At 43.4% G+C, this 14,788-nt stretch overlaps 1 protein-coding gene across 4 annotated transcripts in view; it reads right to left on the bottom strand.

The window, feature by feature from the left end:
- ptprea (protein tyrosine phosphatase receptor type Ea) overlaps positions 1-14,788 on the bottom strand; it is a 65,437-nt gene that overhangs the window by 34,276 nt on the left and 16,373 nt on the right. For all 4 annotated transcript variants that reach the window (XM_066692797.1, XM_066692795.1, XM_066692798.1 and 1 more), the window contains exon 2: positions 782-1,089. The gene's annotated coding sequence lies outside the window, so the exon portion shown is untranslated. The remainder of the gene's footprint in view (positions 1-781; positions 1,090-14,788) is intronic.

The raw sequence follows: 14,788 nt of genomic DNA, 5'->3' as shown, positions 1-14,788 counted from the left end.
TATTACTTTTAATTGGGGGGGGGAACCTGCAAGGGGGATGACCCAAGAAACTGGGTCCACGTCTTTAATTGATACAAGACTCGTCAAACACCAAGATACAGCAGATTGGAAAACAGATAACGAAGCCGTCGTGTACTTTCACCAGACTCTGTCAGCAGGATTAATTAATCATATAATTTCCACTTGAATTCCCCATTAAACTCACTTACTCCAGAGAGTTAATGTGTCTATTCTCCAGTTTCTCTGACGAGAAGTTGAGCTCTTCTGAATCACTGATGTCGCTCTATTCTCTGGTATAAAAACACACAAGGCAGACACCTGTCATTTCGGGCACGGGTGCTTCCACCTGCCGGCAACTTCTCAGAAACCTTTCCTCTTTCTCTATGACTTATATCTCCAACAGAACTCCAAAACAAAATGTCAAACAAAGTGAGAATTAAAAAGACCATCCTCTGTCATATGTACGAACGTTTCTTCTCAGCTATGATATCTGAACAACCCCAACAGACATAAACACAATCTGCATATTGACTTATAATTCCCAACAACCTCGTACTGTGCATTATATTCCCAAATGGTCATTGATTGTATTAATTTGCATAACAGCCTTTGCTGTTAAGAGACACATGCTTCTGTCATCATTCATCCTCCACATGTCCTCAGCCTCTGGCAAGAACAAGTACAGGCCGAGAGAAAGAGGCAAGTGAACCCGAGGAGAGGAACTGAGGCCGATTTCAAGATGACAACGAGTTAAAGGCAGTCAGCGCAATCCGTTACTCACAATTACTGGACGAACAGCAGTGACTCAGAGCAGGAAAACCTTGAGGTCCATCCGAGTGGGTCAGTCTTCAACGGGATCTTCCAGGATGTTTTCTCCGCAGCCCAGCCAACAGTCCCGGCGTATTCACATTGTTCATTCCCTGCGTGCCTTCGCGGTTTGTGGGTATTTTAAAACTTGAGAGAAACAGCCACCGCAGACCCTGAGCTCCTGCAGCCGAGCTTTCACAGTCCTCTCTCAGTCCCGGAGAGCAACTTCTCAAGACATCTCCCACTCTGTCTCGGCAGAGATCTGTGAGGAATTCTCACCACCTGTTCGGGGGGAGAAAAATAAAACATTATACATTTAATTAGGCCGACTGCGACCATTACAGCAGCAATTAATTGTCTCCCTCTATCTTGCGCTACTCAACACGGGCTGAGAGCAAGAGGGCAGGACTGCTACCCACACCGTCTCGCAGAACGGGGTTTTATCCGGAGGGAACTGAATCAGTAAACCTGGGAGGACGTGAGCCAGGACGCCGAGATGCCTCCTGGCGCTGCCGGGAAGCGGTTTCTAATTAGAATGATTTGCTCGTCTGCTGCTCCTGTGGAGTTATCCTCCAGGTATCACCGGGACGTGCTGAGGAACGAGGTGTACAAAGGGGGAACAGGATATGTGTGTGTTTTGAAACGAGACACATATGTTTTGAAACTGCTGCAAGTCGGAGAGATGCAGGTTTCATTGATTTCCGACCCTCTGCAATAGAATATAGAATATAGAATATAGAAGCTGTGCTCGTCCTTGCGCAGGCCCGGCCCGATCAATAAAGGAAATCTGAGGAGCATGGATACTATAAGCAGTCTATTGATTCTAAAATACTGACCGCATTTAAACTAAAGCAGACTTGATCCCACATCCTCATTTGTTTGTATTATTATACTGGCACGTGTCTGCCTGACTACAGAGAAATCAGACACTGCGGTGTCAGCAGTTTTCTAATCAAGTATATTCCTTACATGTTTTGGTTACTTTTGCTTTGTTTCCCACTTCTGTGCATTTGGATTGTTTTAAAGTACCTTTTCATTATATTAGGTCACTAAAGCTCAAACCATATTAACCAAGTTAGAAGAGTCACCATCAACTGTGGAAGGTTTCCGGTCATTGGGAATAACATTGTTATTCATCTATTTCATCTGTTTACCGGGGAACAACAAAATAACAGTGAGATGGGATTTAAAGGCTTTGCCAAGTCGGGAGTTTGATTCGGTCCCTCCTATTTGGGGATGCATAAACACACACACACACACACACACACACACACACACAGGGAGAATCTAGTTTGGCACTTTGGTATTGATCCTTGAAATGAAGGGAGAGCAAAATTTTTTTGTTAAACCTGAGGTAGTCTGTGTAAAAGAGTCTACCTTAACAAACGCACACGGTCTCTGGTGTGTCGTATCACCGGCCTGAGAGAGAAAGAGACACAGATAAAGGATGTTCTGCAACAGAGCTAGGCCAGTGTTTCTACTCTGATTTTATTTTGTCCGTGTTTGAATATCTCTCCCTGCGACACTGTATAAATAAAACAACACAAGCTCCTGCTTTGTGTCCTGTCTACCTGCTCTGTGGAGACGCACAAAGTCCCTGCCTGTTCAAGAGCCCTAACACACAATCAGCATTTCCATATCCACATCTCAATACATTAAACATGACTTGTTTTTTAATAATTGGCACCAGAAAGGGATCATCTGTTCACATTCTCAGCTCTGTCTCCTTTTACAATTAGATATTAGTGTTTTCTTTCATTAACATACATATTTCTCTTCCATTTCAATCGGTGAATCTTTGCAGCTGAATAGTTTTGAATTAAACACGTGTTCTTCTTTCCAATATTCGGTCCAATTTCAATCCGCCCCCCCGAGAGAGAGAGTGCGAGACGGGGGGCGGCAGCTCAATGTATCTACCTGAGCCGAGGATTCCGGGCCCGCGAGCATTCCAAGCAGTTGCTATGGAGACAGGCTTTCACCGGCTCTCACCACGGCGGCAATGACCCCCCCAGCAGCATTTAAAACTGTCAGATTCCCCTCCCGCTACATATCAGCCGTCCGGCGAAGTCAAGCGTCCCAGACTCAGCCGCCGTGCCGAACATCTGCACTCTGACACCCGGCAGAATTAGGTTTCATGCTTCTGGATTTCCATGACATGAACATAATAGCTGGAATAAAAGAGATTTAAAAGCCCTTAAATAAGAAGGTACAAGGCACGTCATGGGTGTCAATCCGAGCGCGTGCTTTGCACTGCCAGCTCCTGCAGGCCCGTCTCACGTCTGAACGCCCTGCAGGACTAAAATAGCAATGGCTCGTCAACACGTACAAATAACTGCAGTACAAGCAGTTACACCTTTTTAAACCACCGCAAAATATACCAACCACCGTATTAACCGAAAGCTCAGTCGCACTGCAAGATGCAGCGACACCATTCATGCAGAGGGTAACTGAAGTCATCAACACACAAATGATTGCCTAATTTTAAGTTGTCCCCCTGATACTGAGGGATGATGGACGCCTACTATTCTTTCTGAAAACCAGATTTGTAGGCCTTCGACTCTGTGGATCTTGCAGGGCCCTACAAATTATGCGAAGGGTTAAATACAGCAACTGAAAACTGAAAAGGTGAAAATGCAACATTTTCTGAAGTTCTTTGATGAATCGAAAAAGAACTGACTTAAAGTGAAATCGTCCAAACTAAGACCAAAGACTAAAACTGGAGGTCCTTCAGGGTGACTTTATTATTTATCAGTTGGAAAACAAACCTCAAACAAACTGGGTAAGACATTGCGTAGATTTAATGAAAACATAAAAACAAATAATTGTGGCTCAATTAACGCTGCTTACTCCAGATGGCCAAGAGGTACTGGGTTCATCTGTCAGGTCGGCCCTCTCTGTCACACGCACACGGACTGGGGGGGGAAGCCGGGAGCAGATGTAACAGATGTTGACCAGATCAGCATCTGTACTGTTTTTAATCAGTCTTATTAACAGACAGCTCTGAGTGTCTGAGGTTTATCGTCAGCAAGAGATTTCCTTACATACACATTCAAAAGCACACACACATATACATGCACACACATGCGCCGTGGAGTTCAGACAGTCATCAGCACCTGGAGTTGCCACAATGGTGGATAGTGGTATAAAGATCTAGGGACATCTGAACAGCCCCAAGGACACAACCCCAGCCTGACAGCAACGCAAGCTGACATCTTTCACCGGACTGGACACAGAACCTGGTCAGGATGTGAACACGGTAGGGAGACTTCCAGGTCCATTATCTCCACAACCGCAGTGGCTGGTGGTTCTGTGTGAGGATCAGACTGTACAATGCACTAGTTAGAGCTCATCTGGATACTGTGGACAGTTCTGGGCTCCACACTTCAAGAAAGATATCGCTGCTCTAGAGGCAGTTCAGAGGAGAGCAACCAGACTTATTCCAGGTCTGAAGGGAATGTCCTACTGAGAGACTGAGGACCTGAACCTTTTCACCCTGGAACAGAGGAGACTACGTGGGGACTTGATCCAAGTCTTCAAAATCATGAAAGGCATCGACCACATCAAACCAGAGGAGCTTTTCCAGATCAGCAGGGACACACGCACCCGGGGACACAAATGGAAATTGGGCTTCAAGGCATTCAAGACAGAAAACAGGAGACACTTCTTCACACAGAGAGGCGTCACAATCTGAACAAACTCCCCAGCGATGTGGCTGAAGAGACAATTTGGGATAATTCAAAAACAGACTGGATAGGATCCTTGATCACTTAGTTATTAATGGACACCAAACGAGCACGATGGGGCGAATGGGCTCCTCTCCATTGGACACTTTCTTATGTTCTTATGATATATTCACTGAATCCTGATGTAAATCTGCATCTATACTTTTTCAGTCTCAGTTTCATATATCAGTACATCCACAATGAATCACAGAGCTTCCACAGAGATTTATCACCCACCTCCCAATCCCTCCCATCCCCCCAGCGGAGGGACCCAGCTCTCATCGGTATGCCTCACCAAGCCCAGCAGCAGCTTAACCTTTCAGCGCAAGATAAAAGTGCCTGCGCTGGCTGAGACCTGTGTCTGGGAGAGCTGGCTATGTCCCCGAGTGTATGTAAAACAACCCGAGATCCAATTACAGGGATCACCTAGCACTCCACTCTCCCCTGATAAGCGCAGCGTGGGCTGTAAAACACCTTCAGCGCGAGAGACCCCAGGGTGGCGGGGGGCACACAGCGCTCTCCCGTCTCCCACCTCGGGCGGCCGTCGATGTCGTCTCACACCCGGGGTAGGTGTCGTGCCGCCCTCCTCAATCGCGACGCCTCATTCTGTCCTCGTTTCTCTAAATCCCCCTGGCACCTCCACAGCGCACACACAGTCACTGCAGACTAATGAAGCTCATACAGATTCATACATTACGTGGCGCAAGTTCCTGCAGGCCTTGTGGTGTAAACTGTCATTATTGGAACGACACTGTCAGGAGAAAATAATTACTAACAGTGAAGTGTCTCAGAGGTTGCATATTTTGTACTCCCCCCCAACAACACTGCAGTTGTCAGAAACATGGGAAAGCATGTGCAAACAAAAGGAGGAAAACAGGCAACAAAGCCGTGAAAATTCTCAGGAATTCCACTTTAAAAGGAATTCACTAATTTCAGAACTCCGCATCAGCCACAAACTGCACAGAGATAGTAATCAACGCTGCCATCGTGCCCGATTGTTACAATAACTCTATACGGTAATTATTTCCCCCCCTTCAGTAAACTCTACATCGCCTCTGCACACGTTAGCAAATAGTGCATATATTATCAGACACAGATACATGTCTCCCGAGATAGTTCCATAAATATCACAGTTAATCAAGTGTCGCTGTCTCACCTAAAGTAGCTCACAAAGACCTAGATTTGGCGTGTGCTCAGCCTTTTATTTTAAGACGTTTGCCTGCGTGTGGATCACAAACAACATCTCTGGCTTTCAGTCAGAAAACTGAACCACACTATCACCAACCCACATCAGCCCTCCTTCTTTGTCATCCATCAAGACAGTTTAAATACAATATATCTGAACAAAAGCAGAACACGGCCACCTATTCTAGCGTTAGCTCAGCAAAGGCCTCTGTACGACAGAATATATTGCATAATTCATGTGAGTATCTCTATCTCCGATTGTTATTTTTGCAGAATGATGATAATCTTCCGATGCTGCCTTTGCAACAATGTTTCTAGTCATGTGAGGGATTAGATGGTTATATATTTTAAATCACAAGCTTATAAATGATGTCGCAGTTACCTTCTCATGGATTGTAGCTTTTCATAACATGTATGTGTTCTTAATGATTCGTTTATGATTCGTTCATTCATTTACAAAAGTATTTCCCTCACAGTTTAACTGTTCGAACCCTGTCTGTACACATCACCATTTAACTCTTTCAAAGCCTCTTTTTTTCCAGATTGCTTGTTTTTATGGACGCAGATCCAATAAACTCATATTTAAAGACTCAGACTTTTCAGTTGTTGTTGTCTTTCAACTGCTTTTTAACCATTTATCCCCATACTGAAAGTGTGGAGTAGGTTGTGTAAATCAAAGACATAACAATCCCACTGAAATGTGTCACAATTTCAGGCTGTAACACAACAAAATGTGTAAAAGTCCTAGGAGGGGAGATACTTCCTTTACTCAGAGTTCAGCGGATAAGCACAGGTCTTGTGTCTTCCACAGAGCCAGAGGATCTGTCTATCAGTATTATCGAATTAGTTCAGGGGGAGAGAGGACCAAATTTCTCTGAAAACAAAAGCAAAACTTGAGAAATCTCCAGTGACCTACTTTGCGAGTCTTTGGCTGACTATATTATCCCGCGGATTAATCCAGGTCTCGGTGCTGATGATTACCCCGCACCTATAAAGGAGGGAGCCGTACTAAATCTAATTTGGTCTGGATTAAAGGATGTTATTTTCTCTGGTTTTATTTCATACATTTATAAAACGGGAGAATTATGGTGCAGATTATTTTTATGCACAAACTGAGAGTGAGGATCTCGGATCATGTTTTTTTTATCTAGATTTTACTACAGACCAAATAAAAGGGTATGGAAAAAACTGTTTAAATGAATGGGTGTGAAAAGCACACCGAAGGAAACAGTCCTGCCAATGGAGCTCCCAACAACAATCGTATCAAGGTTATTTCCTGGAGGCCGTACCAGCCAGGGAAGGTTGCAAAATATAATCCTTTCAAAAGCGGATGTAAAATGTATCCAATCAACGGCTACAGCAGACATTCATACATCAGTATCAGCACAGATCTTGAGCAAACAGCACCATTGCATTGCATTTAAGGGAAGCAGTTCTCTATGCCCAACACTGGTGCCCAACACATACAATAGTATGTTTGTAACCTATTGCTCTTTGCTCAGCAGACATCAAACTTTGGCAGACCAAATATCTTCATTTAGACTTTCGAAAGAGAAAGTTGAAGAGATCCAAGTTTTGAAAGGCATCCTTCACACCTCTTAAAACGCAATAAGAGAATTAAAAGATAAGGATTAAAAATAAAGCAACACTGCTCTCTGTCTCTCTCGGTTTAGGATGGAGGGATGGAAAACCAGCAAGAGCCAGCCATGCACACACACACACAGTAAAGAAAAAAAACATTGGAGGAGATAAGCTCAGAATGAGGTCACGTGTGACTTTGCTGTGAAAAGGGATCTCTCGCAATATCCACCTTCCAGCTGCAGAAATATTATCCAGCTCCCTCCCTAGCGCTGGGGAGATCTTAAATCAAGCTCTTTGTTCGGGCCCGAAGGTGAGGCCTCCACACTGCGATGCAGGACATTGAGCAAGGGCCACTGTGTTCCATTTACTGTGAATTAAAAGAACAGAAGACCCTATTACTTCATTCCCACGGGCGAGAGCTGAAGAACAATCAACGTAGAGTTCTTCTGGGCCGTTGTTTCCTTATACGAACACTCGGAATGCAAATTAAAGCATTATTTTATTTATGTGTTCCCTGTGCGGTGCATACCAATAATATAATATCTCCCAACACCTGGAGTCTTCAGATGCACAATTACCATTCCTGGTTGTCTTTAGACAATACAATGGATGCATTGTCTGTGCTTGACTATGTTTTGCAGTTGATAGGAACTCCATCCCTGCGCATTAAAATGGTTTCACGAAGCTTCTGTGTTACTAAAATGCCACATCTGAAATATGACATATCTAATCCCTTTTTTCCATTCTCCCAGTAAAAAAACAAACACTGTTACTGCGTCGCAATCTGATCTGCGTTTACAGCGGACACCAAACAATAACGGGGGGATAACTGCCAGCTAGGTTCAGCAATAGAGAACAGGATTTTGTTTGGAGAATCTACCTCCTCAAATCCCTCTTATTACAGCTGTGAAAAACACACGCTCGCAATATAAGTGTCAACACAACAGTAAATGGGCGACCTGCCCAAAACAAGCCACAACTGTGATCCCCGTGACACGGCTGCAGATTCACGAGGCGTTTAATTGTTCTCAGGATTGGCCTTCTTCCCTTTATATAGGACAGACCGTTTGCCTTCGTGTGGCTGAATTAAAAGGTTAAAAGTGTATCTTGTTCAGACTATCAACCAAAATTAATATTGCACAAGGAGTTGGGGGGTGTGTCTGCCAGACTGCTGAAGGAAATATAAACCTCATCACGAGCACAACAGAAATTATTCAAGGGCATCAGCAATCGACACTGAGCTATTATGGGCCGGCATCACTCACCTATTTCACCATATTTCTACAAGTCATCCTTTATATGCACTGGTGTCACTGGTTTTCAAACCAAACCAGTTCTCAAACTGTTGAGCATTATGGAAAAAAATGATCTGCCAGAGAAGTACCTGAATACTGTAGATACCCTTTAGGAAGGGAGATGTGTAAGACGATCTAACATTTACTTTGAAATTGAGTGCGTATCACTATCAAGCCTGAAGTGCTTTGGTAACCGATAAGCAAAGATATGTCATCAGCATCTATTTTAGAAGTGTCTACAGTTGGACCAAGTCATATATTGATCTTTTCTCATCCTCGATTAGTGAACACTACAGAAACTCTCCTCGTGGTTCACATTAACAGACTGTTTTGTGTTCTGCTGTGCCATTCGCCTTCAGCCCCATCATTGTATTCGTGGAAAACCCACCCTTACAACATAGAAAAACAGTCATTATGCTCTACTGGTAAGTTCATGACAAAAGTGTGAGCACGTTAATATCTCTGGGAGAAAATAAGGGAAATAACTACTGTAGGCAAAATCTAGTCAAACATTTCCTGAAAACTGGGAGCTCACTTTTTTTTAGCGACTCAGCCAACTTTTGGTTCTGTATTTGTGTGAAGTCCCCAAACTTAATAACACAGAGAAGACACAGACCACGGCGTGTTTTGGAGAAGTTAATCAAGTTTACTTAGACACACGCCAAGTAGTGTGGGTGTCAGTTGGAGGTGGTGTTTGAAACAGGCCAATTGTATCTAAAAACAGCAATGAATTGGGAAAATTTCAAGTGAATCCCCCCTCAGAGTAAAATTATTTGAATAATACATTTAACACTGTGCTATACCTGCTACAGTAGGTCATTTTAATAACGAAGAAAAAAAGAGGATGGGAAACCATAAACTGTCACACCACAGTCATCGGGGGGAAGTGGTAATAAAGTCATGTGGTCAGTGGCAACAACAAATGTTTGTCCACCTGGCACAGAAACAGATATTAAAGCTGCTGAAAGGCCGATATACAGTGTGATGACAACCACACTTTACTGAACACACTCGAAACACACGCTCAAGGCCACACAACGTTTCCCAGTAAATTCACACCCCCAATCAGGAAGGGCTGCCATGGAGGTCAGCCGAAAAGACCTGTGAACAGTTCTGCTATTTGAAAGAGCTTTTCCTGGTATACATTTCAAGCTTGAAGAAACGGGTCTAGCCAGACGGCACGGGGCTTGAGGAAGCACGTAGACTGTCACCAGAGCTCTGAAAGTCTACACAAAGTCTGTGGGACATCTGTGTTGCGTTAGCGAGTCACGGCACTGCAGCACCAAACTGAACCGATACAGGAAACTCCTCCGCAGGAGAAGTGCAGCATCCTCCAGAAAAGAGTTTCAAAGCAAAAGCAATGGGCAACAGGGGAGAGGCCTCTACACACACACCAGTGTAACTGCAGACAATTTGATTATTTACATTTGTAACACTAAAAGAAAATAACTGCCACCTTCATACCCAAAATCCTTTGCTGCACACGAGGGACCCATAATGCTCCAACAGGCCTAATCGTTAAAAATAACAAGACTAACCACTTTCTACCAATTATGCAGAATCAGCTTGTATAGTGAATTGCCTGTGTTTCTGTGCTTCTGCTGGAAATACAAAAGACCTCAATTTGTATAATGATTTACGCTACCGATATACTCTCTCTCTCTCTCTCTCTCTCTCTCTCTCTCTCTATATATATATATATATATATATATATATATATATATATATACACTATTGGTCTTCTTATTGTTATCATCAGGGGAATTAAACTCAAAACTCAAAGTGCTCTTGGCTACAAACACTTGGACTGTTAGTCACCAGGAACCCTTTGTCATAGCCCCTGTTGTAAATCTGACTCAGGCTCCCAGGGATAAGAAAAAGGAAGTGAATGAGCTAATATCCTGTCTATGAGCTGGTCCTGGTTTTAAAGAACAGTGGAGTTGGCCAAGATCGCAGCGTTTCCTTCAGACGTTGGGATGCGTAACATTGTGTGACATCCGTGTCACCAGTGAGCTTTTAAAGGGGCAGTGGACTCTGAACTCTGAACTCGGTCGACTGATTTGCGATCCACAGATTATCTGATGTGATGTCGAATCTCTCCACTCAAGGGAGAATTCGGATTCAGAAGCTGCGCTTTGAGTCGAGCCCTTTTCTCTGCAAAACGGCAAGGTGATCAAGGAAAAACATTCAAGCAAGATCCGCCGTTAAACGCACAATACGTGGAAGCCAAGGCACTTCCCATCGAGCCAGACTGTGTCATAGAGGTTTAGTGCAGGGTGTGGCGCCCAGAAAGAACCAATATCACCTATAAATACATCTGAATATGGTCAAGGATTGCATAGACACAGAGATGCCTTTGTGCTTGGGTTTATTTGAGTTTAAAGCTATAGGGTTGCTGCCCTTATTTATTTTGTAACTTCTATACATAGACTGCTTTGCCTGCTTGGTATTAAATAATATGGTTCCTATTTCTGCCATTTACATTTTCACTTCAATGGTTTTGCATCTCTGCATTTGTTGGAGTTATTTGTTCTCACCTAGTACTCAAGAAAGTATGACAGAAATGTGGTTGAACAGGCAAATATTTTAACTTCACTCATTCACGGAAGAAACGTTTTCAAAAAGCAAATAAAACTGACAAATCAGACAAGCACAATAATAATAAAATATATAAATGTTTAAATGCATCCATATTATTGCATAATTTGTTATTCACATTCCCTTCCCCGAGTGTAAGTCATCAATTGTGAAAGCCGTGCTTCATCAAATCGCATCGCTCATTCCCTGCAACTTCATTACAACACCAATGAAAACAGTAGTGATTCTGCCCACATCCACAGAACCATCCCAGACTCATTTATTATCACAACTGACATTAGAAACGCTGATCCAGGCCGTTGCAGGGCCCCGTCCCACGCCTCATTGTCTTATTCGACCACACAGTCAATTGTCCTTCAGCCGAAGTATCAATTAAAGTGGTGATCATTTTCAGAGTAATATTTTTAAAGTTATAATGTCTAATTATGTATTAAATCATGTAAAAGGGTTAGGAAAAGATGCAGCACAAAAACTATTCTTATAATTACACATTTAATTACTCTAGGTATGCTTTCAGAACATGTGATTGGACACAGCCACTATCTGCATTGGTCTAATGTTTTTAGACATAAATATGATACTATAATCATAATAATCAAATAATAATCAAAATAATATTACGTAAACACAAATCGTTTATTTTAGCCCTTTCCTGGTATTCGCTACAAATATTGCATTTCATGGTCATCTCATGCTCAGCTCAGTTTGAGAGGGCAACAGTTTAGTCATGTTTTATGGATTAAGCGATACTGAAAATCTCTGAATCCAAAAGCGGACAAGGCCTCCATTGTGAAAAAGCTCATTTATACAACAGTCCTGGGGAACAAATCCAGGACACCCACACCCTGACAGATTTCTGAATCCCACCTTGGGGGGGGGACAGTGATCCATTGTTACACCGACTCGGACAGAGACACTCTATACACACACTGCGGGTCAATATGGACTTCGTTACACACGTCACTGTTATTTTAATTTCCTTTCATTGTGTCTTTGCAGTTGTCTTTGAATAGATGTCAGTGTGGTGGCACAGACAGCAATAGGGTTGATAAGAAAGTAATTGACGCACAAATGTCCTGCTAAACGCACACTGGGCTGGCATCTCCTACTGCATCTCCTCAGCAGTGTGTTTCTTCTGCTGCTTCAACACAACAGTGCGACACATATTTATAGTTTGTTTTGCCTGAGATCATTATATATCTTTTATGTGTCTGTTTCGTTTGCTGCGTTTCAAGTGGAACCCACAACATCGGGGACGTGCTGATGGATCTTCATAACTCGGGGCTGTTGGCGCGTCCCTGCTGTATTTCACACAGATTAGCGGTTTCCATCTCTGCTCTCCGGCTCTGTCTGAACTTGTCGTGGAGGTCGGCCCGTCCGCTGCTGAGCCGGTGAATCAGTGAGTGTCAACAGAGAGCCATGTGTCTTTTACTGTCCCTCACAGATAAGGAAAGGGATCATGTTTACAAACACGCACGCCTTTCCTACGACTGATGTCCTTTAGCGTTTCTTTAGTGCCTAAAAGCCATTGCATGTTCTAATCATGTGGCTCAGTCAGAACATACATCAGTGGGTTGTAAACCTACTACAGTTTACTTCTTGTTTTTGTTGTTTTTAACTGACACTCATTTCACATGTTAGACCCAAGGTGTTAAACTGTGCTGTGCACATTATGTATTATGTTTGGGATGTAGATCTACTTTCCATTAGATATCTGTTAAATATGACACATATGACACGTATGCTTTATATCTGAAGGCAAGTTTGTGCTGACAAATTCTGCAGGACTGTACTACATATAGCCGTTCACTTGCGTGTGTGCGTGTGTCAGTGTGTTAACTGCTTTCCCCAAAACCAGATTCTGATTTGATTCTGGAACATCTTTATAAGGCAACATCTGAAAATGCAATAAAGATACAGGCTTGGCTCCTTTAAAGCTTATGGTGCAGAATGACAGTAAGATTAATATTATTGAGAATTAATCTCAAAGAGCCCGGCTTTGGTGGTGGGGGGTGGGGGGGATTGTAGATTTGTTTTAGCCGTGCATTTTCAAATTGGAACTGAAACGGTTTGCCAAGTAAACCATCTACATAGCCAATGCAACCTGGCAGACCAAGAGGAACACAAGGAGCAAGAAATGAGCGCCGCCGGGCCGATGATTTCCACGGGGGGCAGGAATGCGAGGATAATTCCGATATGAATTCAAAATCGGGATTATGGAAAAGCACTCTAAAGCCAGGATTACCACGATGACAGCCGCAGAAAACGGCAAAGACAATGAAGATGTTTGTTCGCCGCACAATGGAAGCTGCTGATGCGGACAACGACCGACTCAGGGCTAAACAAGGTCAGCGCTGATTAGGTAAAAGGCCGAGCCGGAGAGAGGCCGTATCGGGAGACGCGGTGGGGGAAAGGTGAGGATTTGGGGATTACGATATCAGAAGAGCCAATTAGCCCGTTACTGCTACTGGCTTCGGTCAAAAAGGCTTTGTGCTGCTCCTTGTAAAACATGCCGCCCCGCAGACAACAAACCTGCCGTTCACTACCAGGGGACGGGCAAAGATCGGCCCTCTGTGTCGTGTTGCCCTATCATTTTAATAACAGGGCGGTGTTGTTGGAGTGCGCGGTGGAGATAAGCCGTGCGTGTCAAACAGGTTCGCAGGAGGGCCTGGCACGTTTAGCGCAGCGCAGAAGGGTCAGACACAATCATCACTGTGGTTAGAGAGTTTAAATCCTATTAACCTTCCCCGGCGAGGTCGGCGCGCAGCCTGGCTGAATCACTGCGGCGCAGACAGAGAACTTTCTGTCTCTACGATGGTTGCATAAGATGTGGCAATACAGGATACCCAAACGGTTCATGTTTGATTCTAGACAGAAATTACATTTCTTTATGCTTTTATGTCCAAATTCTTTGTAGTTCCTTTTAAGATATTAAGCAAGTACTTGATATAACACTGAAAATGGGTGAACATATTGAGGTAGCAAACTTATTTTATTACCCTTTTATGACATGTGCAACACTCTCTCCAAGAGGAAGTTAAATGCTCAAACACACCTGTCACCCAAGCCAGGAGAGAGGGCATGGCTCAGAAATAATGACGTGCTGCACCGTAATTACCGCTTGAGCACACGTCTTTACTGTAGCCTGTTTGTCTGTGTGTTTTATAGCCAGAAGCAAGAAACTCTGTGGTTTGTTTTGTACACTATAGTTCACACGATGTGGAAACAACACTGTTTGTTTAGCGCACAATCACCATGTCGAACAACAACGAACCATTGGTAAATAATAGCAAAGCATTGTGTAACAAAACCTGCTGGTTGGAAAGATCATGGAATTGTCTGCTGTTTAAAAAACTTTGGGAAACACAAAACTTTGTGACTGTTCTTCAGTTCAGCCTTTACAAAAAAAAGTCATGTTCTGAGAAAAAGGGTTTCAAAGTCTTTTCCAGCCCCGTGTTTATAACAAATGAGATTTTTCGTGCCATTAGCCTATCGAGGTTTACTTGCCTCAGCAGCAGTCTTCCTTGTATACAAGGGTATACACATGGCGGATGCGTTTGATTAAATTATAATGGGGCCGACAAACCGAAACCTCTATAA

Source organism: Amia ocellicauda, chromosome 20 (genome assembly GCF_036373705.1).
Source record: "Amia ocellicauda isolate fAmiCal2 chromosome 20, fAmiCal2.hap1, whole genome shotgun sequence".
NCBI lineage: Eukaryota > Metazoa > Chordata > Actinopteri > Amiiformes > Amiidae > Amia > Amia ocellicauda.
This window is presented reverse-complemented; position numbering and strand designations above follow the sequence as displayed.